Source organism: Hyla sarda, chromosome 11, assembly GCF_029499605.1.
Source record: "Hyla sarda isolate aHylSar1 chromosome 11, aHylSar1.hap1, whole genome shotgun sequence".
NCBI lineage: Eukaryota > Metazoa > Chordata > Amphibia > Anura > Hylidae > Hyla > Hyla sarda.
Genome location: NC_079199.1, coordinates 27,954,566 through 27,981,720, shown reverse-complemented (window position 1 = coordinate 27,981,720; position 27,155 = coordinate 27,954,566). Strand labels below are relative to the sequence as shown.

At 42.2% G+C, this 27,155-nt stretch overlaps 1 protein-coding gene and 1 long non-coding RNA gene across 3 annotated transcripts in view; one reads left to right on the top strand and one right to left on the bottom strand.

Annotated features, from left to right (window-relative positions):
- The window catches only part of STXBP6 (syntaxin binding protein 6), a 62,074-nt gene extending 61,059 nt beyond the window's left edge, over window positions 1–1,015 (bottom strand). The window contains exon 1 of the mRNA XM_056545793.1: window positions 856–1,015. The gene's annotated coding sequence lies outside the window, so the exon portion shown is untranslated. The remainder of the gene's footprint in view (window positions 1–855) is intronic.
- Window positions 998–26,665, top strand: LOC130295240 (uncharacterized). 2 transcript variants are annotated; one of them, XR_008848747.1, is made up of 4 exons: window positions 998–1,122; window positions 11,550–11,666; window positions 25,523–25,912; window positions 26,000–26,665. It is a non-coding gene; the product is annotated as an uncharacterized LOC130295240 (long non-coding RNA). The 2 variants fall into 2 exon arrangements; XR_008848746.1 differs by having other exon boundaries at window positions 1,038–1,169.
- Window positions 26,666–27,155: the final 490 nt, after the last annotated feature.

Here is a 27,155-nt window from a genome sequence, read left to right as displayed (position 1 = left end):
ACACACACACACACACACACAATATAACACTTTAAAAATCCTATATATAATATGGATACAATAAAACACTGTAAAGGTCCTATACACACACACACACACACAATACAACACTGTAAAGGTCCTATATACAATAGAATACTGTAAGGTTCCTATATACAATACTGAAACAATAGAACACTGTAAAAGGTCCTACACACACACACACACACACACACAATACAACACTGTATAGCTCCTATATACAATACTGATACAAGAGAACACTGTAAAGGTCCTATATACAACAGAACACTGTAAAGGTTCTGGATACAATACTAATCCAATAGTACACTGTAAAGGTCCTATATACAATAGAACACTGTAAAGATCCTATATACAATACTAATACAAAAGAACACTGTATAGCTCCTATATACAATACTGATACAATAGAACACTGTAAAGGTTCTGGATACAATACTAATCCAATAGTACACTGTAAAGGTCCTATATACAATACTAATACAATAGAACACTGCAAAGTTCCTATATACAACAGAACACTGTAAAGGTCCTATATACAATACTGATACAATAGAACACTGTAAAGGTCCTATATACAATACTAATCCAATAGTACACTGTAAAGGTCCTATATACAATACTGATACAATAGAACACTGTAAAGTTCCTATATACAATCGTACACCTCAAAGGTTCCTGAGTTGTGACTATGGGCACAGCAATATCCCGTGCAGAGTACAGTCTAGAGGTGTGGCACCGGGCACCCACACACACACACACACATTGGGCACCAGCAGGAGGGGCACACTTTACCAATACTAGATCATGCCTGGGTGTTCAGCTTGCACTCACCCCCGTGTGCTGGTAATGTCTGTCCCCGGCACAGCACTGCAGCAGACAGCGGAGATCCCGGTAATCCCGGTCCCGGGCTGCACTATGTTCTGCGGAGCACTGTCCTGCCTCCGTCTGCTGCAAAACTGGGGGATCTCCCACGTGACCGCGGGCAGCCAATCAGTGTGCGAGGATCGTCTGTGGAAAAAGGGAGCGAGAGGAGAATCGCTGGGAGGAGAGGCTGGAGCGGAGGCTGAAGGGACGGACACCGGGATATACGGACGGGAGGTGTGTCCGCCGGGATAGAGTTATATGCCGGCCCTCTACATGTGTGTGTGAGTAAGGAGAGTGCCGGACATTCCGGTGCACTGAGGTGTATGACTGTACATAGTGTGCACTGAGGTAAATGACTGTACATAGTGTGCACTGAGGTGACTGACTGTACTTAGTGTGCACAGAGGTATATGACTGTACATAGTGTGCACTGAGGTGACTGACTGTACATAGTGTGCACTGAGGTAAATGACTGTACATAGTGTGCACTGAGGTAAATGACTGTACATAGTGTGCACTGAGGTGACTGACTGTACATAGTGTGCACTGAGGTGTATGACTGTACATAGTGTGCACTGAGGTGACTGACTGTACATAGTGTGCACTGAGGTGACTGACTGTACATAGTGTGCACTGAGGTGACTGACTGTACATAGTGTGCACTGAGGTGACTGACTGTACATAGTGTGCACTGAGGTGAATGACTGTACATAGTGTGCACTGAGGTAAATGACTGTACATAGTGTGCACTGAGGTAAATGACTGTACATAGTGTGCACTGAGGTAAATGACTGTACATAGTGTGCACTGAGGTGACTGACTGTACATAGTGTGCACTGAGGTAAATGACTGTACATAGTGTGCACTGAGGTGACTGACTGTACATAGTGTGCACTGAGGTGACTGACTGTACATAGTGTGCACTGAGGTGACTGACTGTACATAGTGTGCACTGAGGTGACTGACTGTACATAGTGTGCAGTGAGGTGAATGACTGTACATAGTGTGCACTGAGGTGACTGACTGTACATAGTGTGCACTGAGGTGACTGACTGTACATAGTGTGCACTGAGGTGACTGACTGTACATAGTGTGCACTGAGGTGACTGACTGTACATAGTGTGCACTGAGGTGAATGACTGTACATAGTGTGCACTGAGGTGACTGACTGTACATAGTGTGCACTGAGGTGACTGACTGTACATAGTGTGCACTGAGGTGACTGACTGTACATAGTGTGCACTGAGGTGACTGACTGTACATAGTGTGCACTGAGGTGACTGACTGTACATAGTGTGCACTGAGGTAAATGACTGTACATAGTGTGCACTGAGGTAAATGACTGTACATAGTGTGCACTGAGGTGACTGACTGTACATAGTGTGCACTGAGGTGACTGACTGTACATAGTGTGCACTGAGGTGACTGACTGTACATAGTGTGCACTGAGGTGTATGACTGTACATAGTGTGCACTGAGGTGACTGACTGTACATAGTGTGCACTGAGGTAAATGACTGTACATAGTGTGCACTGAGGTAAATGACTGTACATAGTGTGCACTGAGGTGTATGACTGTACATAGTGTGCACTGAGGTGACTGACTGTACATAGTGTGCACTGAGGTGACTGACTGTACATAGTGTGCACTGAGGTAAATGACTGTACATAGTGTGCACTGAGGTGACTGACTGTACATAGTGTACACTGAGGTGACTGACTGTACATAGTGTGCACTGAGGTGACTGACTACATAGTGTGCACTGAGGTGACTTACTGTACATAGTGTGCACTGAGGTGACTGACTGTACATAGTGTGCACTGAGGTGAATGACTGTACATAGTGTGCACTGAGGTGACTGACTGTACATAGTGTGCACTGAGGTGACTGACTGTACATAATGTGCACTGAGGTGTATGACTGTACATAGTGTGCACTGAGGTGACTGACTGTACATAGTGTGCACTGAGGTAAATGACTGTACATAGTGTGCACTGAGGTAAATGACTGTACATAGTGTGCACTGAGGTGTATGACTGTACATAGTGTGCACTGAGGTGACTGACTGTACATAGTGTGCACTGAGGTGACTGACTGTACATAGTGTGCACTGAGGTAAATGACTGTACATAGTGTGCACTGAGGTGACTGACTGTACATAGTGTACACTGAGGTGACTGACTGTACATAGTGTGCACTGAGGTGACTGACTACATAGTGTGCACTGAGGTGACTTACTGTACATAGTGTGCACTGAGGTGACTGACTGTACATAGTGTGCACTGAGGTGAATGACTGTACATAGTGTGCACTGAGGTGACTGACTGTACATAGTGTGCACTGAGGTGACTGACTGTACATAATGTGCACTGAGGTGTATGACTGTACATAGTGTGCACTGAGGTGACTGACTGTACATAGTGTGCACTGAGGTGACTGACTGTACATAGTGTGCACTGAGGTGACTGACTGTACATAGTGTGCACTGAGGTAAATGACTGTACCTAGTGTGCACTGAGGTGTATGACTGTACATGGTGTGCACTGAGGTGAATGACTGTACATGGTGTGCACTGAGGTAAATGACTGTACATAGTGTGCACTGAGGTAAATGACTGTACATAGTGTGCACTGAGGTGACTGACTGTACATAGTGTGCACTGAGGTGACTGACTGTACATAGTGTGCACTGAGGTAAATGACTGTACATAGTGTGCACTGAGGTGACTGACTGTACATAGTGTACACTGAGGTGACTGACTGTACATAGTGTGCACTGAGGTGACTGACTACATAGTGTGCACTGAGGTGACTGACTGTACATAGTGTGCACTGAGGTGACTTACTGTACATAGTGTGCACTGAGGTGACTGACTGTGCATAGTGTGCACTGAGGTGACTGACTGTACATAGAGTGCACTGTGTCCGCCGGCATAGAGTTATATGCCGGCCCTCTACATGTGTGTGTGAGTAAGGAGAGTGCCGGACATTCCGGTGCACTGAGGTGACTGACTGTACATAGTGTGCACTGAGGTAAATGACTGTACCTAGTGTGCACTGAGGTAAATGACTGTACATAGTGTGCACTGAGGTGACTGACTGTACATAGTGTGCACTGAGGTGACTGACTGTACATAGTGCGCACTGAGGTAAATGACTGTACATAGTGTGCACTGAGGTAAATGACTGTACATAGTGTGCACTGAGGTAAATGACTGTACATAGTGTGCACTGAGGTGACTGACTGTACATAGTGTGCACTGAGGTGACTGACTGTACATAGTGTGCACTGAGGTGAATGACTGTACATAGTGTGCACTGAGGTAAATGACTGTACATAGCGTGCAGGGAGGTGAATGACTGTACATAGCGTGCACTGAGGTAAATGACTGTACATAGTGTGCAGTGAGGTGAATGACTGTACATAGTGTGCACTGAGGTAAATTACTGTACATAGTGTGCACGGGGGTGAATAAATATACATAGTGTGCACTGAGGTGTATGACTGTTCATAGTGTGCACTGAGGTGTATGACTGTACATAGTGTGCACTGAGGTGTATGACTGTACATAGTGTGCACTGAGGTGTATGACTGTACATAGTGTGCACTGAGGTGTATGACTGTACATAGTGTGCACTGAGGTGTATGACTGTACATAGTGTGCACTGAGGTGTATGACTGTACATAGTGTGCACTGAGGTGTATGACTGTACATAGTGTGCACTGAGGTGTATGACTGTACATAGTGTGCACTGAGGTGTATGACTGTACATAGTGTGCACTGAGGTGTATGACTGTACATAGTGTACATGACTGTAAAAAGTGTTCAAAAAATCAGATGAATACCAAAATGCTACTGATACATACAGCAGATTACGGCCTAAACATTGAGCCCGTATACAGCCCGGTATACGGAAAAATAAAAATGTTATAGAGGTCAGGAATTTTTTTTTTAAAGAAAAAAATTATTTGGTATTGGTATAATCAGGCCTATCTAAAGTATTAAAATAATGTGTAAGTTTGACCCCAAGGTGAATGGCGAAAAAAAAAGAAAACCCCCAAATTTACCTACTATTTTGATAAATTATTTTGTCTACCAGGGCACGTCGATTTTCATGAGGGACAAGTAGATTGTGCTCCGTTTTAGTCCCTTGGACAAGTATATATATATTTTTTAATTTCCACACCCCTGTGCCTCTATAAACAGTGTAAACAAGAGAGTTCCTCTATAAACAGTGTAAACGAGAGAGTGTTTTATAAACAGTGTAAACAAGAGAGTTCCTCTATAAACAGTGTAAAAAAGAGAGTGCCTCTATAAACAGTGTAAACAAGAGTGCTGCTATAAACAGTGTAAACCAGAGAGTGCCTCTATAAACAGTGTAAACAAGAGTGCTGCTATAAACAGTGTAAATGAGAGAGTGCCTCTATAAACAGTGTAAATGAGAGAGTGCCTCTATAAACAGTGTAAACGAGAGAGTGCTGCTATCAACAGTGTAAACAAGAGAGTGCCTCTATAAACAGTGTAAACAAGAGAGTGCCTCTATAAACAGTGTAAATGAGAAAGTGCCTCTATAAACAGTGTAAATGAGAGAGTGCCTCTATAAACAGTGTAAACGAGAGAGTGCTGCTATCAACAGTGTAAACAAGAGAGTGCCTCTATAAACAGTGTAAACAAGAGAGTGCCTCTATAAACAGTGTAAACAAGAGAGTGCCTCTATAAACAGTGTAAACAAGAGAGTGCTACTATAAACAGTGTAAACCAGAGAGTGCCTCTATAAACAGTGTAAACAAGAGAGTGCTGCTATAAACAGTGTAAACCAGAGAGTGCCTCTATAAACAGTGTAAACAAGAGAGTGCTGCTATAAACAGTGTAAACCAGAGAGTGCCTCTATAAACAGTGTAAACAAGAGAGTGCTGCTATAAACAGTGTAAACAAGAGAGTGCTGCTATAAACAGTGTAAACCAGAGAGTGCCTCTATAAACAGTGTAAACAAGAGAGTGCTGCTATAAACAGTGTAAACCAGAGAGTGCTGCTATAAACAGTGTAAACAAGAGAGTGCTGCTATAAACAGTGTAAACAAGAGAGTGCTGCTATAAACAGTGTAAACAAGAGAGTGCTGCTATAAACAGTGTAAACAAGAGAGTGCTGCTATAAACAGTGTAAACAAGAGAGTGCTACTATACAGTGTAAACCAGTGAGTGCTGTAGTAAATACACATGTAAGTAAATATTATATAAAGCCCCCCTCCCCAGAATCATTTGCTGAAGACATGTCTGCTCTGCCAGGGTCCCGTACAGGAGACAAGCACAGAGTAGTACCGCTGGCTGGGTAACAATCAATGAACATGTAGCTGTTATTCAGAATGTTACATATTGGCAAGGCCATGCATGGGAAAGTAGCAGCTTTAGTCAATAGGATTAGTGATGACATAAAGAACATTACATGCTACATGACCAGTGCAATGTTTTCTCAGTGTGCTGACGTCCTGTGATATACAAATAACCTGTCAAGATATTTTATTTTGAAAGTCTGATTAATAATGATTAATATACAGGTTTACGGTCGCTTTTTCACAACATATTTTTTAATATTCCTATAGCTAAAGTTTAGGCAGGTAGTAAAGATGTCATTGGTTGGGGGTCTGACCTCTGGGACCCTGATACATGCCAGAGATAATATGAATAAATGAAGTCCTACCTATGGGGCACCTTCAATTTAGAAAATATAGGGACCAGAACCCCTCAGAGTTATTCCTTCCATAGAGGGTGAGGGTCCCTATGTGGGGAGGATCAGTGGGGGTCCCAGCACTTGGAGCCTAACATATCCTACAGATATTCCATCATTTAGTATTGTGGGGAAAAGAATAAATATACATGAACTTTTGAATATTTTACACAGAATTTCCTATACTGATTTCATCTGCCTAATTATTACAGTAAAATCTCCCTTAACTTACACCTCCCAATAACGGACAGTTTTTTTATTTCCCGGCAGAGTCCCTTAAGACTTAATGGGGGAGATTTATCAAAACCTGTCCAGAGGAAAAGTTGCTGAGTTGCCCATAGCAACCAATCAGATCGCTACTTTCATTTTTCAAAAATGAAAGAAGCGATCTGATTGGTTGCTATGGGCAACTCAGCAACTTTTCCTCTGAACAGGTTTTGATAAATCTCCCCCAATGTATTTGCACCCTCCGAATAGGGGACACTCCCAATAGTGGACACACCCAATAAGGGACAAAACACTCCCAATAGGGGACCACCACGCTTATGTGCCGGCCCTAGCTTGTACACAGGGCCGCCGCCGCCAGGAGGGTACAGCCAATACTCCAGTACGAGGCCCTGCCCCCCGCTGAACCCCCCCTGCAACAGCCCCAGCACATAAGTAGAACATCACTGTTTAAACAGTGGCCTCCTGCTTCTGTACATCCACCGGCCACAATAATTCACACCCCCCCCCCCTTATCCCCTCCGTGCAAAATCACCCCGCCCCCTTATTACCCACTGTGACACATAATTTCAACGTGATCACCCCCATGTTATTTCATTCCCTCTTTATTACACTCTGTGCAAATTCATCACCCCCTCTTTTACACCCCCTTCTCCCCTTTATCTTATCTGTGGCATTTTATCCCTCTGGGCCAAATCACCCCCCCCCCCCCCCCCTCACCCCTTGTGCCACATCACTTTTCACCTTACCTCCCCTATCTACAAGATTTACGATCACCCCACTGCAAAAAGGACTTAATACTTTGGACAACGGATTGGCTATCTATCCTATCCATAAGATCCCCTATACCACGATTACTGACAACTGTCCACATACCTACCACGGGTCCTCTCTCCTAACTATATTGAGGACCACCTTTTCTATATTTGCATCATCTGAACTACATAGCCATACATGTGTAGGCACACACTGTGGTGCTCGGATCAGTATATGACCCCTGCCCTAAGTATTCCTACGTATCCCTGAGGAGCTACTTGTTTTGCTACAAGGTAGCGAAACGCGTTGGATGTATGTTTTCATCTATATATGCATAAACCTATTTTTCTGATGCATGTTTATTATGACCTATATGTATATACTTGTGAATACTAAATATTCTCCCTGGGGCACACCCATGGATTCTGTCTGCTACGACAAATGGCACATGTTGATTAATAGCCTACCATTGCAGTTTGGATGTATTCTGGTATCATATGAGAAGACTCAAAGTATCAAAATAACATGTTAGCCCAACCACAAGGTAAATGGCATAGAAAAGAAAACCACCAAATTTGCCAAATTATCTTTTACTATTTTAATTTCACTTCACCGATTATATATATTTTTTGGTTCGGAGAATATGTGATTGAAAAATTAAAAGGTATCCTTATAATAGGTAGTTATGGCTATTATAGGGCAAGGAGGAAAAAACAAGAGTGTAAAAGCGAAAATTGGCCCGGACAAGTAGATTTTCCTCCGTTTTAGTCCCGTGGACAAGTAGTTTTTTATTAAATTTCCACACCCCTGCTTTTGTGATTGTTCTGTACATCCACCAGCCACAATAATTCGCCCCCCTCCCCTTATTACCCACTGTGCCACATCATTTCCCCGTGATCGCCTCCGTGCTATTTAATTCCCTCTTTAATACCCTCTGTGCAAATTCATCGCCCCCTCTTTTACACCCCCTGTGCCATTTCTTCTCCCCTTTTTCCTATCTGTTCCATTTAATCCCCCTTTATCCCCCTGTGCCAAATCACCCCTCACCCCTTGTGCCACATCACTTTTCACCTTACCTCCTCCCCCTGTTGTTCTTCTTACCTGGCCAGTAGGCTCAGGTGTAGGGCTCTCCTGACATCCTCTGTGCTGCACTCACTGAGAGGCTGTGAGCAGCAGTGGCTGTGGGCACTGACAAGGGACACTCCTGACGTCACTAGTCAGTGCCCGCAGCCTCCACTGCTGCTCTGAGTAAGTGCAGCGTAGAGACGTCAGGAGAACATAAAACCCACTGAGAGCCCCTGCACCTGAGCCTGCTGGCCAGGTATGAAGAACAACAGGGGGAGGAGGGAAGGGGAAAAATTATGTGACACAAGGGGTGAGGGGGGATGATTTGGCACAGGGAACAGGGGGAATAAAGTGGCAGGGGGATAAAGGGGGAATGAGATAGCACAGGGGGTTTAAGGGGGGAAGAATGAAGTGGCATTGGAAGGATTAAGGTGGGGAATAAAATGGGAATAACATTTTTCTGGTGTTTCTTCAAATGTGTTGTCCCACTCTGTGGGTCAGATTTAGGGCGTCCAGCCTACGAAGTGTAAGGAGGTAAGTAGTGATGCATAGCATCATTATTTTACCTCCACCTGCTCTATAGTATATATTGGTGCATAGCACAGCGCTGAATACTATACAGGAGCCAGGACTTAAATGCACCTTCACAGAGAAACACAATTGAAAGCTATTGTTCAGGCAAGGGTTAAGTGGGTGTGGCAGCCTTAAATAGGGAATGATCTGGAGTAATTGGTGGAAGACAAGTTTAGGTGTGTGCCCTGGTTCTATAAGAAGCAGCTAGAGGGCAAGCGCACCCTAAGGGAAGAGCCAGGAACAACGGAGAAAGGGGCAGGTGCACAAAAACAGACCAGTTGGCATGGATTGTTGGTAATCTGGCAACTGTGTACATTGGAAGCCGTAGTACACCTTTGGTGAACCACCAGCATTACATAATCATTTGCATTGGATAGCCAAAAGTATGTGGATACCCCCATTAACCACTGAGTTCAGGTATTTCAGCCACACCTATTGTAGACAAGTACATAAAATCAAGCACACAGTCTTGCAGTGTCTATAGATAAGCATTGGTAAGAACACAGACATGTTTTGACAGCTAGCATATCTACAACGAAAAGTATAGCTTGTGCTAGTTGAGCATGTGAAAACAATAAAGAGGCTGCAATGCTTCACTTAAGTCACTGGTTTTTAAGGGTAGGGTCACTTGTGCTGTATTTTGCTGCATATTTTCCTACCCATTGAAGTCAATGGATAGCAAAATACAAAGCTGATTTTGCTACCCATTGACTTTAAAGGGGTACTCTGGTGAAAACCTTTTTTCTTTTAAATCAACTGGTGGCAGAAAGTTAAACATATTTGTAAATTACTTCTATTAAAAAATCTTAATCCTTCTGTACTTATTAGCTGCTGAATACTACAGAGGAAATTCTTTTCTTTTTGGAATGCTCTCTGATGACATCACGACCACAGTTCTCTCTGCTGACGTTATTATAATAATAATAACGCTTTATTTATTGTTGTCCTTAGTGGGATTTGAACCGAAGTCCCCAGCACTGCAAGGCAGCAGTGCTAACCACTGAGCCACCATGCTGCCCTCAGCATACATCTGCTATGCATCTGCTATGTGTTCGTGATGTCATCAGTGTTGCAAAAAGAAAGGAATTTCCTCTGTAGCATTCAGCAGCTGTCACAATTTGGCAGGCTGGAGGTGGATCCTCTGTGCCAGAGAGGGATTGGCGTGGACCGTGTCGGTGGACCGGTTCTAAGTTGCTACTGGTTTTCACCAGAGCCCGCCGCAAAGCGGGATGGTCTTGCAGCGGCGGTAGCAACCAGGTCGTATCCACCGGCAACGGCTCAACCTCTCTGACTGCTGAGATAGGCGCGGTACAAGGGAGTAGACAAGAGCAGGGTCGGACGTAGCAGAAGGTCAGGGCAGGCAGCAAGGATCGTAGTCAAAGAGGATAGCAGGAGATCTGGAACACAGGCTTTGGACAACACTAAACGCTTTCACTGGCACAAGGCAACAAGATCCGGCCAGGGAGTGCAGGGGAAGTGAGGTAATATGGACAGGGAGCAGGTGGAAGCTAATTAGGCTGATTGGGCCAGGCACCAATCACTGGTGCACTGGCCCTTTAAATCTTAGAGGACGTGACAGCCGGGGACCAGGACAGGTGAGTGACTTGGGATGCGATTCCTGCTATGCGAATCGCATCCCCGCCGGCAATGTCAGTACAGCGCTCCCGGTCAGCGGGTCTGACCGGGGCGCTGCAGAGAGAGGAACGCCGCGAGCGCTCCGGGGAGGAGCAGGGACCCGGAGCGCTCGGCGTAACAGCAGCTAATAAGTACTGGAAGGATTAAGATTTTTTAATAGAAGTAATTTACAAATATGTTTAACTTTCTGCCACCAGTTGATTTAAAAGAAAAAAGGTTTTCATCGGAGTACCCCTTTAATGAATAGGAAAATATGCAGCAGTAAATAGGCAGCAAAATACGGCATGTGTGACCCTTCCCTTAAACTACTCACTGGTGGGGGTTCCTAGAGTCGGACCCCACTAAACTAATATTGGTGGCCTATCCTGAGAATCTAAATAACACCTTTTTAAACCAAACTACGATACATCAGGCTCTGACTAAGGATCAACAGATCCGCAACATGTTAGGTTAAATAGGTGATGTGCAACATTTATTTTAGTTTATGTCTTTCGATGTTGCCATATGTTTCTATGGATTTTAGGAAATTTTAATAAAGAACAATTGTTTTATGGCAGTTGTTTTATTCAGTATGTGCTGGTCCCAGTACCTTTTATCTTTTATATAATAAACTTAATTTATGGTGTACAACAGTTTCTGCAATGTAGGTAATCTGAAGTATTGATTTTTTTTTTTTTTATAGGAAAAGACTTAATTTTATTAGATGGAAAAGGGAAAACATTTCTCAAAGCAAATGCGATTCTTCTGATGCGGTAACCAATCAACTTTTTCCTGCAGAAGGGAACAAGCCCTGAATATGGTGTGTAAGCAAGCGAGGGTAGGAGTATCACATTATGAATGCGCGCTTTTGTTGAAGTGAATATGTGTTGACAAAATATTCTATTCCTTGCATCTGATGTTGTTTGGTTTCTGATGTTGTGCAAAAGGAAACTGCAGCACAATAGCTTATTATATACACGGGCCGAACTGCTGCTGCAATTCATCATTTTTCTAAAGTTCTATTGTGAATGTTTGTATGAAGAGCGCGCAGCTGAAGGCCATTGTAAGTCAAGATTAAAGTTCAGTTGCATTCTCTACAGTTTGGTACAGAAATGCAGCAAACATAGAATACAAATAAATAAAAAAAAAATTTATTACTGACACAAACTGGAAATTTGGTAATGTATAGTGTTTATCTTATCCTACTGCAAACAGTTTGATCCCATCATGCATTTCAACATACTTATTATATACTTAGGACCCCCCTGTATTGGGAAAATGCTGCATTCTGCAAGGCAAGAAAGTCTACATTCCAATATTGAGGCTACTGCCGGGAGGAGACTGAATAGAGAGGTGCCAGCATATGTGTGCGTGATTCTTTTCAATAAATAGGCACTGCCAGATACAAAAACTTTTTATATGTTGTACATCTTGGCAAAACATTAAAGGGGTACTCCGCCCCTATAAATCTTATCCCCTATCCAAATGATAGGGGATAAGATGTCTGATAGCGGGTTTCCGGCCACTGGAACCTACCGCTATCTCCGGCATGGCACCCTGGCGTTTTGAACATTTATATTCAGAACACTGGCTGTGCTAAGCTTCAGACAGTCGTGGTCATCACGCCCCCCCCCCCCCCCATTATTGTCTATGGGAGGGAGTGTGACTGCTGTGGTCAATCCTAATCCGGCACGGAGTGGAGTTCCCTCTGTGAATTGCATTACTGGGGTGAAGGGCCGGAGATCATTATGTTTCCCAGCGGCCGGACCCCGACGATCAGACATCTTATCCCCTATACTTTGGATAGGGGATAAGATGTCTAGGTTCGGAGTAATCCTTTAACCTTTCTAATATACTTTTATAGAAATCATGGCTTATTAGAAACACCCCATACCATCCAGAACAAACTCCTGTAAGTCATGCAGATTGAGAAACACACCTCCTCCAAAGCCCAGGATGACAAACTAAGTGAGCAACAGAAAGAAGGTATTTGTGAGAGAAATATAGGTATATAGCAAAGCCATTAAAGCCATTGTTAAACCAATGACACTCAGTGTAGTGTCAAATTAGATGGATAAAACTCAATCAAAACACACTACTACAAATTATTATCAAATAAATATATCTTTATTGAAAAGTCAATAAACATTTTTTTTTTATATATCAACTGGCTCCAGAAAGTTAAACAGATTTGTAAATTACTTCTATTAAAAAATCTTAATCCTTTCAGTACTTATGAGCTTCTGAAGTTTAGGTTGTTCTTTTCTGTCTAAGTAATCTCTGATGACACGTGTCTCGGGAACCGCCCAGTTTAGAAGAGGTTTGCTATGGGAATTTGCTTCTAAACTGGGCGTTTCCCGAGACAAGTGTCATCAGAGATTACTTAGACAGAAAAGAACAACCTTAACTTCAGAAGCTCATAAGTACTGAAAGGATTACGATTTTTTAATAGAAGTAATTTACAAATCTATTAAAAGTAAATGGGGCTCAAAGGCCCCATTTACTTTTAATACATTGTCCCTATTTTTTACACCGTGGGTATAGGTGTTTGTTGGGTCGCTCGGGTCTTTAGTGACGGTCAGATAGACAGGAGCCTCTCCATTGTGTTTATATAATTTACAAATCTGTTTAACTTTCTGGAACCAGTTGATATATAAAAAATTTTTTTTCCTGGAATACCCCTTTAAAATGGCACCATAAGCAATCCCTTTAGGGGCCCATAACAGCAGAAGGCAGAGAAGTCATCAATAAGTAACAACCATGTATGAGACACCATCTAAGGACATACATATAAAGAAAGCATAGGTAAAGTGCATAATGTAAATAATGACTGTACCAAAGATGGAAAATTAAGTGACAGGAATCCTGATATCCTTACCGGAGTATGTGCAGACCACAACATATGTTTCGCTTTAATGAGCTTCAACATGGGGTGAGAAATATAGGTGCTAGACACAGAATAAATAATATATAGATGATCAGGATTAGGTACTGAGTAACATATAACTTTTTTTGTGGGATATGACAGGTTCTGACAGGTGGGATATGACAAGTTTATAGATATCTGTGCAATGCAGAAGCAGGACCCTGACCTAGTAGACGATAACATTAAAGCTGTTCTCTAATTCAACGTCTTAGCCCAGTATTTTCCAAACAGTGGCCCTGATTTATCAATAATGTAGGGTTGGGTTTGTTTTTTTGGCTTCAACCCGACCATCTTTTTCCCTATCAATTTATTATTGTGTTGCACGTTTTGTCACAATGGGTTTTTTTTTGTCGCAGGCAGGTTTTTTCGTCTCAGCTTTCTAATTCTCGCGTTATTAGCAAATTTCCTGTCCGAAGAAATAACTAATATTTTTTTTTTAGTTTAGAAAACAATGCATAATGACTATTGACATAAGAGCATGTATCGGAGAGTTAAGAAGCCTAAAAAGGGGCATTTCCCTTGAAGCAGTGGGAAAAAAAGGACACTGAAACCCTAAAAGTCTGGTCGGGTTTCTTAATAAATCAGTTGGAAACCATGGTTTTGGTCGGGAAACGCCCCTTTTTCGGCTTGAAAAATCCCAGAGTCGGGTTCGTAGGAAAGGCTTGTCGCAGTTTGACGCATGATGTCTGCGCCTTGTCGCAGACATCTTGCTCCAAAAAAAAAAAAAAAAAAAACGACAAAAACTGTCGGGTTTCTAATGATAACAGAGGGCCAGTGTGTCTTTAGATGTTGCAAAACTACAACTCCCAGCATGCCCGGACAGCCTTTGGCTGTTTACACGCTTTTCAATTACTGTCTGTTTTTAAAGAAATGTAAATACCGTATTTATCGGCCTATAACACGCACCCTCATTTTACCAAGGATATGTGGGTAAAAAAAGTTTTTTACCCAAATATCCATGGTAAAATGAGGGTGCGTGTGTGCGCGTGTATACCCCGATACACCCCCAGGAAAGGCAGGGGGAGAGAGGCCGTCGCTGCCCGCTTCTCTCCCCCTGCATTTCCTGGGGTCTAGAGCCCTGCTGCCGGCCCTTCTCTCCCCCTGGCTATCGGCGCCGCTGCCCGTTCTGTCCCCCTGTGTCGTTGCTATGCGCTGCACGGTGCGGCGCACTGACGTCATGCGCCGCGCAGCGCATAGCAACGACGCAGGGGACACATGCCGGAGGCCTGAAGCAGCGTGGACCCGGCCCCGGCAACAGGTAATTATGCCACCGGGGATGGGGGGAGGCAACGGGGCAGCGGCGCCGGCAATGGGTGCCGCTGCCCCTTCTCTCCCCCTGGCTGTCGGCGCCGCTTCTCTCCCCCTGGCTATCGGCGCCGGCAATGGGGCGCCGGCACCTATAGTCAGGGGGACAGAATGGGCAGCGGCGCCGATAGCCAGGGGGAGAGAAGGGCCGGCAGCAGGGCTCTAGACCCCAGGAAAGGCAGGGGGAGAGAAGCGGGCAGCGACGGCCTCTCTCCCCCTGCCTTTCCTGGGGGTGTATCGGCGTATAACGCACACATAGACTTTAGGCTAAAAATTTTAGCCTAAAAAGTGCGTGTTATACGCCGATAAATGCGGTAAGTATGTTTAAAACTGCCCTATTTTGACCCCTCTAGCTTTGTAATTTTTCCAGATACGGGGCTGTACGAGGGCTCATTTTTTATTGGTAACACTTTTGCCTATATGTGACCTTTTAATTATTTTTTACTCTTTTTCTGGGATGTGAACTGAGCAAAAATCAGCAATTTTTGGCTTTGCCACTTTTTATTTATTTTTTACATTTACACCATATGGGATTTTAATAGTTCTGACATTTCTGCACGTGGCAATACTGATTTTTTTTTTCTTTTTTTTTTTTTTAAAAAGGAGGAGTTTATTTTATTATTGGGGATTATTTATTTATTTATTTATTTTTTGATTGCTATTACTGATCAGTAATATCGGCAAATTACTTCTACAGTCCACCAGAAGGCAAACCAGAAACGAACATAGCCAAAGCAGCACAGGACCAGGTGAGAGAAGCTGCAGCTGCTATCTTGACTAATTGGACCCCCCACGATTGTGCCACATGTGGCCTGATGAGTCTCTGTAAGCCCCCCTAACACTTCAGATGCCGAGATCAGTATTGATCACGGCATCTGAAGGGTTAATGGCATAAGCATGATCGCTGATACCCGCCATTAGTGGTGGGTCAATGACTGTTTAGAGTACAGCACTTGGGCATCTCTGGCACTCCCATAGAAATGAATGGCGTGCTTGCCATCTGCAGCACATGCCCCTCTAAGAGAGCCAAGGTCCTGTTCCGGAGATCCGGGGGGGGGGGGTCCCAGCTGTCAGATCAGACACTTAGGGGGTCCTGCTTTGCCTATTAATGTATTTACATGGTTAACATTGTATGGGTTAACAATGCAACCCTTCAGCATTTTGTTTCTTGACAAACAGCCCAATAAATCCTGTTCTATTTCTTTTAATGACCCATTGCTCCAAACAGCAGGCAGCCTAAAAAAAGAACACTTTTCACATTAGTTTTCTTGCTTAAAGAAGATGTCGATTGGTAAGAAACTTATCCGTATCCTGGGCATATTTGACGCTGCAGATTTCAATGTAAACTGAACGATTGAACACCGCCTCAAATACACGCAGGATACTGTATGTGTGAATACGCCCTAAGGGTCAGTTTACACATCCTTATCGGCGCCCTTATTGCTGTAGCAGATTTTGCTACCCAGTGAAGTCAAAGGGCAGCAAAATCTACTGCTGCAAATCTGCAGCAAAAATAATGAGCGTCAAATATGCGCAGGATACTGTATGTGCGAATATAAGGATTTTCTCAGTAAATAATTTTTAAAGGCAGTGTTTTCCCAACCAGGGTGCCTCTAAATGTTGCAAAACTACAACTCCCAGCATGCACGGACAGCCTATGGCTGTCCAGCATGTGGTAAAGCCGCATATGGGGCAAAAATGAGTCGACCGGAATCAGCGTTTGACTCACTAAAGAAATTCCCATTTGAACTATTCTGAGCGTAATTTCGCTTGCAGCAACCGTCCCATTGACCATCCCATTGACAGTTACGGGCAAAAATCTGTTCATTCTTTTGGTGGAATACAGATCATTCTCGGAAGATCTGCTACAGAACTTCCATAGTGTGCACAGTAGAGCAGTTTTTTTTCCCAAGATTTTTTTTTTGCCTTTGGGCCCAAGTTATCAAACTGTGTAATACGCTTCTATTACCTCTGTGAACCGCTTTGTCATGTTTTCATTCACAGGAACCACACCTGGAAGTGCTGTAGTGCAAGTCTTTTTATTTTACTGTGGCCTCTGACCTTTCCCAGCATTCTATTTGGCCAGTGCCAATATGTCATACGTCACATGGTTACCAGGGGCGTGGCTATAGTATTACATCAGTAAGTCCCTTACACTGCTATCCACCCTCTAACTGCAGAAAAGCCACACCAGTGTGCAGTGCCCTGCTTGTCCTCAGTGTACAGAGCCCTGCTTGTCCTCAGTGTACAGAGCCCTGCTTGTCCTCAGTGTACAGAGCCCTGCTTGTCCTCAGTGTACAGAGCCCTGCTTGTCCTCAGTGTACAGAGCCCTGCTTGTCCTCAGTGTACAGAGCCCTGCTTGTCTTCAGTGTACAGAGCCCTGCTTGTCCTCAGTGTACAGAGCCCTGCTTGTCCTCAGTGTACAGAGCCCTGCTTGTCCTCAGTGTACAGTGCCCTACTTGTCCTCAGTGTACAGTGCCCTGCTTGTCTTCAGTGTACAGAGCCCTGCTTGTCCTCAGTGTACAGAGCCCTGCTTGTTCTCAGTGTACAGAGCCCTGTTTGTCCTCAGTGTACAGAGCCCTGCTTCTCCTCAGTGTACAGAGCCCTGCTTGTCCTCAGTGTACAGAGCCCTGCTTGTCCTCAGTGTACAGAGCCCTGCTTGTTACCAGGGCACAAAGCTTTGCTTGTCCCCAGGGCACAGAACTCTGCTTGTGCTCAGTGTACAGAGCCCTGTTTGTCCTCAGTGCACAGAGCCCTGCTTGTCCTCAGTGTACAGAGCCCTGCTTGTCCTCAGTGCACAGAGCCTTCTTGTCTTCAGTGTACAGAGCCCTGCTTGTCCTCAGTGTACAGATCACTGCTTGTCCTCAGTGCACAGAGCCTGCTTGTCCTCAGTTAACAGAGCCCTGCTTGTCCTCAGTGTACAGAGCCCTGCTTGTCCTCAGTGTACAGAGCCCTGCTTGTCCTCAGTCTAAAGAGCCCTGCTTGTCCTCAGTGTACAGAGCCCTGCTTGTCCTCAGTCTACAGAGCCCTGCTTGTCCTCAGTGTACAGAGCCCTGCTTGTCCTCAGTGTACAGAGCCCTGCTTGTCCTAAGTGTACTGGGCCCCGCTTGTCCTCAGTGCACAGGGGCCCCGCTTGTCCTCAGTGTACAGAGCCCTGCTTGTCCTCAGTGTACAGAGCCCTGCTTGTCCTAAGTGCACAGGGGCCCCGCTTGTCCTCAGTGTATAGGGCCCTGCTTGTCCTCAGTGTACAGGGCCCTGCTTGTCCTCAGTGTACAGAGCCCTGCTTGTCCTCAGTGTACAGAGCCCTGCTTGTCCTCAGTGTACAGATTCCTGCTTGTCCTCAGTGTACAGATTCCTGCTTGTCCTCAGTGTACAGAGCCCCGCTTGTCCTCAGTGTACATGGCCCCGCTTGTCCTCAGTGTACATGGCCCCGCTTGTCCTCAGTGCACAGGGCCCCGCTTGTCCTCAGTGTACAGAGCCCTGCTTGTCCTCAGTGCACAGGGCCCTGCTTGTCCCCAGTGCACAGAGCCCTGCTTGTCCTCAGTGTACAGAGCCTTATTTGTCCTCAGTGCACAGGGCTCTGTGTGACCCACACATACCTGTATTTGGTCTCTTTATAGAGGCACACAGGCAATAGCTGCAGGGACAGAACTACACACATTTTTTTACTGAGATATATTACATATAAACATTTATTATTATCTCTAAAACTGCTTAAGGAGCTTCATGGCATGGCTGGGCATGCTGGTAGTTGTAGTTTTGCAACAGCTGAAGGCACACTGGTTGGGAAACACTGTTTTATCAGCTGCTCTTTGCTGAGAGAAATCATGTAGTTCTTTCCTATCTGACACAGTGCTCCCTGCTGCCACCTCTGTCCATATCAGGAACTGTCCAGATATTTTAACAGACCCAAAATATTGTAGAAATTCTAGTCAGAAAAGCTCCTTTTCTATGTTGTAATAAACCCACAAGTGAAGTGATAGCAGGATATCAGTGCAGCTCTCACACTAAAAGTATATTAATGTAAAAAGCTTTAATGTGAAACATCATCTTAAAACAAAATCCTAATGTATGAGAACTGTTTCTGAGAAAATGTTTTCCCGTTGACGACACAAGCGATACATTTGTCTTTTATAATAGCGTTCTTAAAATATTCATTGAATGCAATTACTGAACAGTGTTTGGTATTTAAAAAATATAAAAAACAATATTTTATAAACAGACGCTACAATTTGTTCTGTTAAAATATTGTCAAATAAGTGTCTTGTACAGTAATCTGCACTGTTCTGCAAAATGACTGTTCCTGTTATACATCAAGCCATAATCTTACACTTATCTGCTTCTTACCTCCTTATCACAATTAAATGCATATGCCAGTTACTAAGCTAATTTTACAATGGATTTCTGTTACACAGCCGTGATACTTATCAATGTCCTCAGATCTGGTATCTAACTGAGTTCACCATGTGAGCCTACTGTGCAGTTGCCAAGACTTTAATCAATATGTCTGTGGGCCTGTGAGAGTAAAGTGTTATGTGATACCGAGAAATGCTGCAACTTCCACTTACGTCAGTCTTAAATACAGTACAGGAAAGCACTAAATCTATAGTTCATTTTAATAAACGAGATATAAGGATTCAAGGTTGGAGCTAGGCTACATGTGCAGTATGAAAGGGGTACTCTGTAGGAAAAAAGAATTGTTTTTGAATCACCTGAGGACAGAAAGTAATATAGATTTGAAAATGATCTCTATTAAAAAATAATATTATTAATAATAATGATTCCTTTCAGTACTTATTATATTCTCTATACCAATGAAGGGAAAATGTATTTAAATCAACTATAATCAGAAAGATAAACAGACATGTTAATTACTTCTATTTAAAAATTTTAAAGGGATATTCCAGGTTTTCAAGTTTTCACTATCATGCACATGATGCCAAGTTATGTATTAAAGGGGTTCTCCACTGGCCAGTGTCCGGAACATTAAGTTCTGAACGCTCTGCGCGCGCTGCGGGGGTTGGCCACATCCCATCATGACGGCACGCCACGCCCTCTCAATTCAAGTCTATGGGAGGGGGCGTGACAGCTGTCACTCCCCCTCCCATAGACTTGCATTGAGGGGGCGTGGCGTGACATCACGAGGGGGCATTTCTGACCCCCGTAGCGTACACAGCGTTCGGAACTGAATGTTCCAAACGCTGGCCAGTGGAGAACCCCTTTAAGTGCTTAACTTGCCTTACATGTGTGGGGTTGATTGACTTTCATGGTTCCCCCAAATTCAGTTTTCTTCAGGTCTGTGTATGTCTGTTGTCTCAAGCCTTTCCCAGGATCGGCTCGAGACAACAGCTTATCACAGCAGGCTTGGCTTCTTCTAGTCTAAGCCCAACTCCTGATGATGTGTTCTGTCTAGCTGTACTTGCCACTGCGCCAGCGTTCAGTGCATCCCTGCTGTCTGCAGACTGCTGAGATCACGTGACAGCGAGGGACGCATTGAAGGCACATGCAGCTGGATGGATAAATCCCAGCTTGAACAGTAGGTAACCCTTACGAGCGCTATTATAGACTAGCACGTGGTGCAGAATGGGCGGAGAAGACTAGAATTAGCTTCAACCAATAGAATAATACAAAGCTGCCAAAAAGAAGGAGAGAGGTGGAGACTACATAAAGTCTTATGTTAGATGCATATAATAATTACTTTGGGTCCTATATAGAAAGTACCATAACTGAGGAAAAAAAGGAAAAATAATTAAAGAAAGAAAGAACACGCTCGGGTATAGATATCTTGGCAGGGGCATAAACTTTAAATACTTTGAGCCCTTATGTATAAGCTTTCTAAGCTCTGAGCGCTCCTTTTTCCATAACTAGAATTCAAGAAAAGGAAGCGCTCGGGTATAATTTTTTATTTATTTAGAACCGCAGCATTAATTATAAAAATTATAAGAGCAGTCTTGTAGGAGAGCGGACAGTTCAAAGAGAAAGAAAGATAGTTACCAGATTCAGACCGGATTGTGCTGCAAGGTAAGATACTCAACTGTGTCACTACAAGCACTATAAAGACTAGTGCATTGTTTTTAAGGGGCAGGGGTAGCTAGAACTCTCACCTTACCTGAATAGAAAAGTTCTTTTAAACAAAAAATATTTTGGTATAGCACACCCCAATGTAACCACTACAGAAATTGGATCTATACGTGTGTGTGTGTGTGTGTGTGTATATATATATATATATATATATATATATATATATATATATATAATTAGTGCAGAAATTATTAATAGTTGTGGATAAAACTGCAAGTTAGATGATGATGAGTCTAATATCATACCACATCAAGAAATAGTTGAAATATTAGTATTAAGAACCAAAGGAAATTTGCATTTAGATATAAGAAAGCAGGGCCATTAATATTAAAATTAATGATAAAATAATATTATAATAAAATCAATATTTTTATAAAATAATAATTACATTATAATAATATATGCCGCTTTTTTAATACATGCCTCTATTCTAAAATATGTAAACAGTCCATGTCCGATACTTCGTGCAGGAACAGACACAGAAATGTCTGTAAGAAATCTGCCATATGTAAACATATCCTTAGGGGAATCATTTTTATGTAACACTTTTAGTTTTGGAACCTAAATTATTTACCTTAGTCTTTTGAGCTTTACACTTTTCATATCTTAACTTTCTTCCTTTAAAATACCATCCTGATTCCTATTTTTACAATAAGGCCAAGAAAATATCCAAGAGCCCAATTTAGAGGAGAAAAATGTTCCTTTAAAATGAAATAGTGTTTGCTTATTGCTCATACTCTGCGCATTTCTAAACATGAGATTCCTCCCTTAGGTAGGCAGGGTCTTATTATTCTGAGCACCGCTCACATAATCAATTTCAGAGAAGATACGACAAGCTTGGAGCCAATAAATCAACTCATTGCTTCCCTCTTTTCTTGACTTACAAGCATTGATTTTGTGCAGCCCTCACATGAATGATTAAGCATTCATCCATTCACCATCATCAGCTGCCAGACATGGACCTTTTTCCCAATTCACTTTTCAGTTTTAGAGTTTTTTGGCTGATACAGTTGTTTTGCAGAAGAGAAAATATAATTAAAAGAAGTTGGATGTATGATCTTAAGAGTTGCCTCCGATTCCAATAGAGAAACTGATTTACTGAGTTACTGATTATTCATTTTGAAAGTTTGCATGATCTGAGTTCTGCCTGTTTCATTGCCTGTCTACCCTTTAGGGCTCATCTGCACTATGGACATTCAGACAGCAGAATTCCACAGTGCACATTCAGCGGTAGAGCCGCACGGACATTGCCTGTCACGTATGGGCAGGGATCAGTGCGCCCTAGATCTTAACCAGAATCCCTGTTCCTACCTATTTTGTAGTCACCCTAGGGGACGACTCCACAACTTGAAGACAAAAGCTACTCTAAATAAGTGCAGAGTCGTCACAAGTCAAAATAACAAACTACAGGAAACACAGTAAGGTCAGGGAAACAGTCAGGAACAGAAGGTAAATACACACTAATACAACACTCCAGGGAGACAAACAAACACAAAGGATTGTCAATAAGCCAAGAGGATAGTAATGTACAGAGATGAGAACCAAAGTGAAAAAAGCAGAGCCATGGTCTCAAAAGCCAGGTAATCAGAATAGATGCAGGATATAAACTCTAGCTACCGAGACTAAGTCCTTACACAGACAAGGTGTAATAGCACAGTGCAGGCTTAAATAGGAAGCTGACCAGGTGTGGTCACACAAGGTACCTAATTGGCCAAATAGACAGAACTATAGATAGTCCAGGGTGTAACCATGGCAACTTAACTCTGCACAGGTTTTGATAAATCTATCCCACAGTGCTTACATTGCCATCTCCATAGACAGCAATGCAGTTCTGGTTGAATTCCGTCCAAAGACTGAACATGCTTATTCTTTGAGTGGATGTACTTTCTGTTGGCAGAATCCTCATGCAATTAAAGCCCTTTTGATGTCAATAGAAGGACCTGATTATTTCTGCTTCAAGAAAGGACATGTCAGTTCATGAAGCAGAAAATAATCTTATTCAGGACCTTCCATTGACTTCAATGGGGCTTTGATTTCCTGAGGATTCCAGGCAGAATGTTCATATGGAAATTCTGCTTGGATCTGCTTCAAATTACTTGTGTGCTATGAGATTTGCATGAAGAAGAAGAGGAAATTCAGCAGTGTGAACGAGCCCTTTAGATTATAATCTTTGTAATGTGGCTACAACAGTTTTCTTAACATATAGCGAAATTATAAGTAAAGCCATGATTAATGCTACGTCCCAGTAGTTGCCTGTTCGTTTTAGAGATCCGAGAAGTGGAGTACACTTCTACCCGCACACTTCTCCTCACTCGTTCTAACCATCGGTGGAGGTCTGAACACCCAGACCCTGACTGACCAAAACTTTTTACAAGTCTCCGTGACATGTTCACATTTTTTTATTAAATAGCTGGGACAGCTTAAAGGGGTACATTGTTTTAAATCAACTGGTGCCAGAAAGTTAAACAGATTTGTAAATTACTTCTATTAAAAAATCTTAATCCTTCCAGTACTTATCAGCTGCTGTATGATCCACAGGAAGGTTTTTTCCTTTTGAATTTCCTTTCTGTCTGACCACAGTGCTCTCTGCTGACACCTTTGTCCATTTTCCGAACTGTCCAGAGTAGGAGCAAATCCCCATAGAAAACCTATTCTGCTCTGGACAGTTCCTGACATGGACAGTGGTGTCAGCAGAGAGCGCTGTGGTCAGACATTAAAAAAATTCAAAAAGAAAAGAACTTCCTGTGGATCACACAGCAGCTGATAAGTATTGGAAGGATTAAGATCTTTAATAGAAATAATTTACAAATCTGTTTAACTTTCTGGCAAAAAGTTGATAAAAAAAAATGTCTTCTAGTGGAGTACCCCTTTAAAGGGGTACTCCTGTGAAAACCTTTTTTCTTTTAAATCAACTGGTGCCAGAAAGTTAAACATATTTGTAAATTACTTCTATTAAAGAATCTTAATCCTTCCAGTACTTATTAGCTGCTGAATGCTACAGAGGAAATTCCTTTCTTTTTGGAACACTGGGACATCACGAGCACAGTGCTCTCTGCGGACATCTCTGTCCATTTTAGCAACCGTGCATAGCAGATATATGCTAAGGGCAACATGGTGGCTTAATGGTTAGCAGTGCTGGGGCCTTGGGTTCAAATCCCACTAAGGACAACAATAAATAAATGAAGACTTATTATTATTATAATAACGTCAGCAGAGAGCACTGTGCTCGTGATGTCATCAGAGAGCATTCCAAAAAGAAAAGATTTTCCTCTGTAGTATTCAGCAGCTAATAAGTACAGGAAGGATTAAGATTTTTTGATAGAAGTAATTTAAAAATCTGTTTAACTTTCCGGAGCCAGTTGATTTAAAAGAAAAAAGGTTTTCACCGGAGTACCCCTTTAAGGTTATCACCACAACCCAACTTAAAATATATCTCCACTTTATACATCAAAGGTAAGAGAATATAATCCATTAATTAAAAAGCATTCTTTTTAGACCCAAATTCCCAAAACTGTATAGTAGGTATTATTTTTCTTTATTCTTATTTTATAGTGGTAGGGGTTAAGTTACAATAACAGTCTCAGCTGGTTGGGGTAAGACCTGTTTCAGGATATATTCACTGGCACCAGATGTAACAATGCTGAATAGTGTTCTGTTCAGACACCAAATGTAAGATCCCAGATGTGTCTAGGTTCAGAATGGACAACACAGAGAAATGTTATTCTATATGTATACTTAAACACACATCTTAAATTATTAGTGTAATTAGAGAAAATGTCTGAATCAAAGAAAATACATAATTGCAGAAAATATAGATTGTTTTATTCTAGTCTTAGTACATATAACATATTTCTTACCTCACAGCTTATTGTTCCTGTCTGAAGCTTTTGCACTTAAAATTCCATCTTAAATATTTACCTACTTTCCTTAGCCTGAAGGAATGCAGAGAATGCTACATGTAAATTGTTGGCAACAGGGTATCATAGACAAGTGTAGTTTACCCGTATCTAACCAAAGAGCCTGATGGTACTGTAAATTCAGGCCTGTAAAACTATTGGGTTTCTATGTATTACATTAAGAATAAGATCAGGTAAACAGAATGAGACCTTATCTTAATTTGCCATATCAGACATGTTGTAGAATATTTCAACAAAATGTCTTTTTTATACTGTATTTTTTTATACTGTATTTTTTGTCTTGCAAATTTATTGCTATTTATTTGATTCATTTTATTTTTTAAGACCGTTGTTTGCCATTTTTCTTTGATTGGCCCCATCTTGTGCCACTGAAGATCATGTCAGATGTATGCCGGCAAATATACCTCAAAAAACTCTTATCTGAATTTTTTATTTCTGCCATAACAGATTACAAACTAATGTGAAGAATCCAAAATGGAAAGTTTCAGTCGGATTTCAGTGGGATTCTGTTGCATTTGGAAGTTTCTCTTTGGAGCTTTTGATTAGGAATTTACCTGGCGTTGGCATGAAGAAGGATGGTCACGTTTCCTGAGGAAGGGTCCTTTCTGGACCAGAAGCGCATTGTTTTATGTGCCAATACACCATATTTTAGGACATAAGCTTGTGTCCGAGTCCCTAACCAAGTTGGACCCGCGGCGGGAGAGCCTCTATTTTACTTTATTGCCATTGTTTATCCACCAGACTAGCAAAGCTATCACCAGACGAGCCATGGCTGCAGGTCCCAGACTATATCATGATGTCTTCTTAGGTGTTATGCTCTGAGCGCAACCCTACTCGGTAAGTGGATTTTCATGTACTACATTATTGTTAGCAAGACATACTTCACCAGGGGAGCGTATAATTTTTTTCTCTTCCTTTCTGCAGTTTGACAAGCTGACATTCACATGAATAAACAAACAAAGCATGTATCAGTGCCGGTAGGTAATAAATAACAAAAATATTAATTCCCTAATAGTCAACAGAGACCAGAGAATGAGTAAATGTATGGTGGCACAAATGAGTGATGATAATGTCAGGAATGAAGCAAAAGATGATGAGCAGAACAAGTACTAAACCTGAGCCTATCTAGTTATCCCTTATGCTACCCGAGTTCTTTCCCTAAACAATAACACCACACAACAATAAACTTTACTGTACCGGCAAATATATCTATGCCCTTTAACCCTGGTTTACAAACTTTCTGAAGCAGAACAAGCTGTCACTGGAACCCTAAACCAAAGCAAGACTAAACAGAAACCTTAAACACAAGAACCAAACAAGAAGATAAGCTGAAATTCACAACAACAACTTTAACCCCTTAAGGACTCAGGGTTTTTCCGTTTTTGCACTTTCGTTTTTTCCTCCTTACCTTTTAAAAATCATAACCCTTTCAATTTTCCACCTAAAAATCCATATTATGGCTTATTTTTTGCGTCGCCAATTCTACTTTGCAGTGACATTAGTCATTTTACCCAAAAATGCACGGCGAAACGGAAAAAAAAATCATTGTGCGACAAAATCGAAAAAAAAACGCCATTTTGTAACTTTTGGGGGCTTTCGTTTCTACGCAGTGCATATTTCGGTAAAAATTACACCTTATCATTATTCTGTAGGTCCATACGGTTAAAATGATACCCTACTTATATAGGTTTGATTTTGTCGCACTTCTGGAAAAAATCATAACTACATGCAGGAAAATTTATACGTTTAAAAATGTCATCTTCTGACCCCTATAACTTTTTTATTTTTCCACGTATGGGGCGGTATGAGGACTAATTTTTTGTGCCGTGATCTGAAGTTTTTATAGGTATGATTTTTGTTTTGATCGGACTTTTTGATCACTTTTTATTCATTTTTTAATGGTATAAAAAGTGACCAAAATACGCTTTTTTGGACTTTGGAATTTTTTTGCGCGTACGCCATTGACCGTACGGCTTAATTAATGATATATTTTTATAGTTCGGACATTTACGCACGCGGCGATACCACATATGTTTATTTTTTATTTTTTTACACTGTTTTATTTTTTTTATGGGAAAAG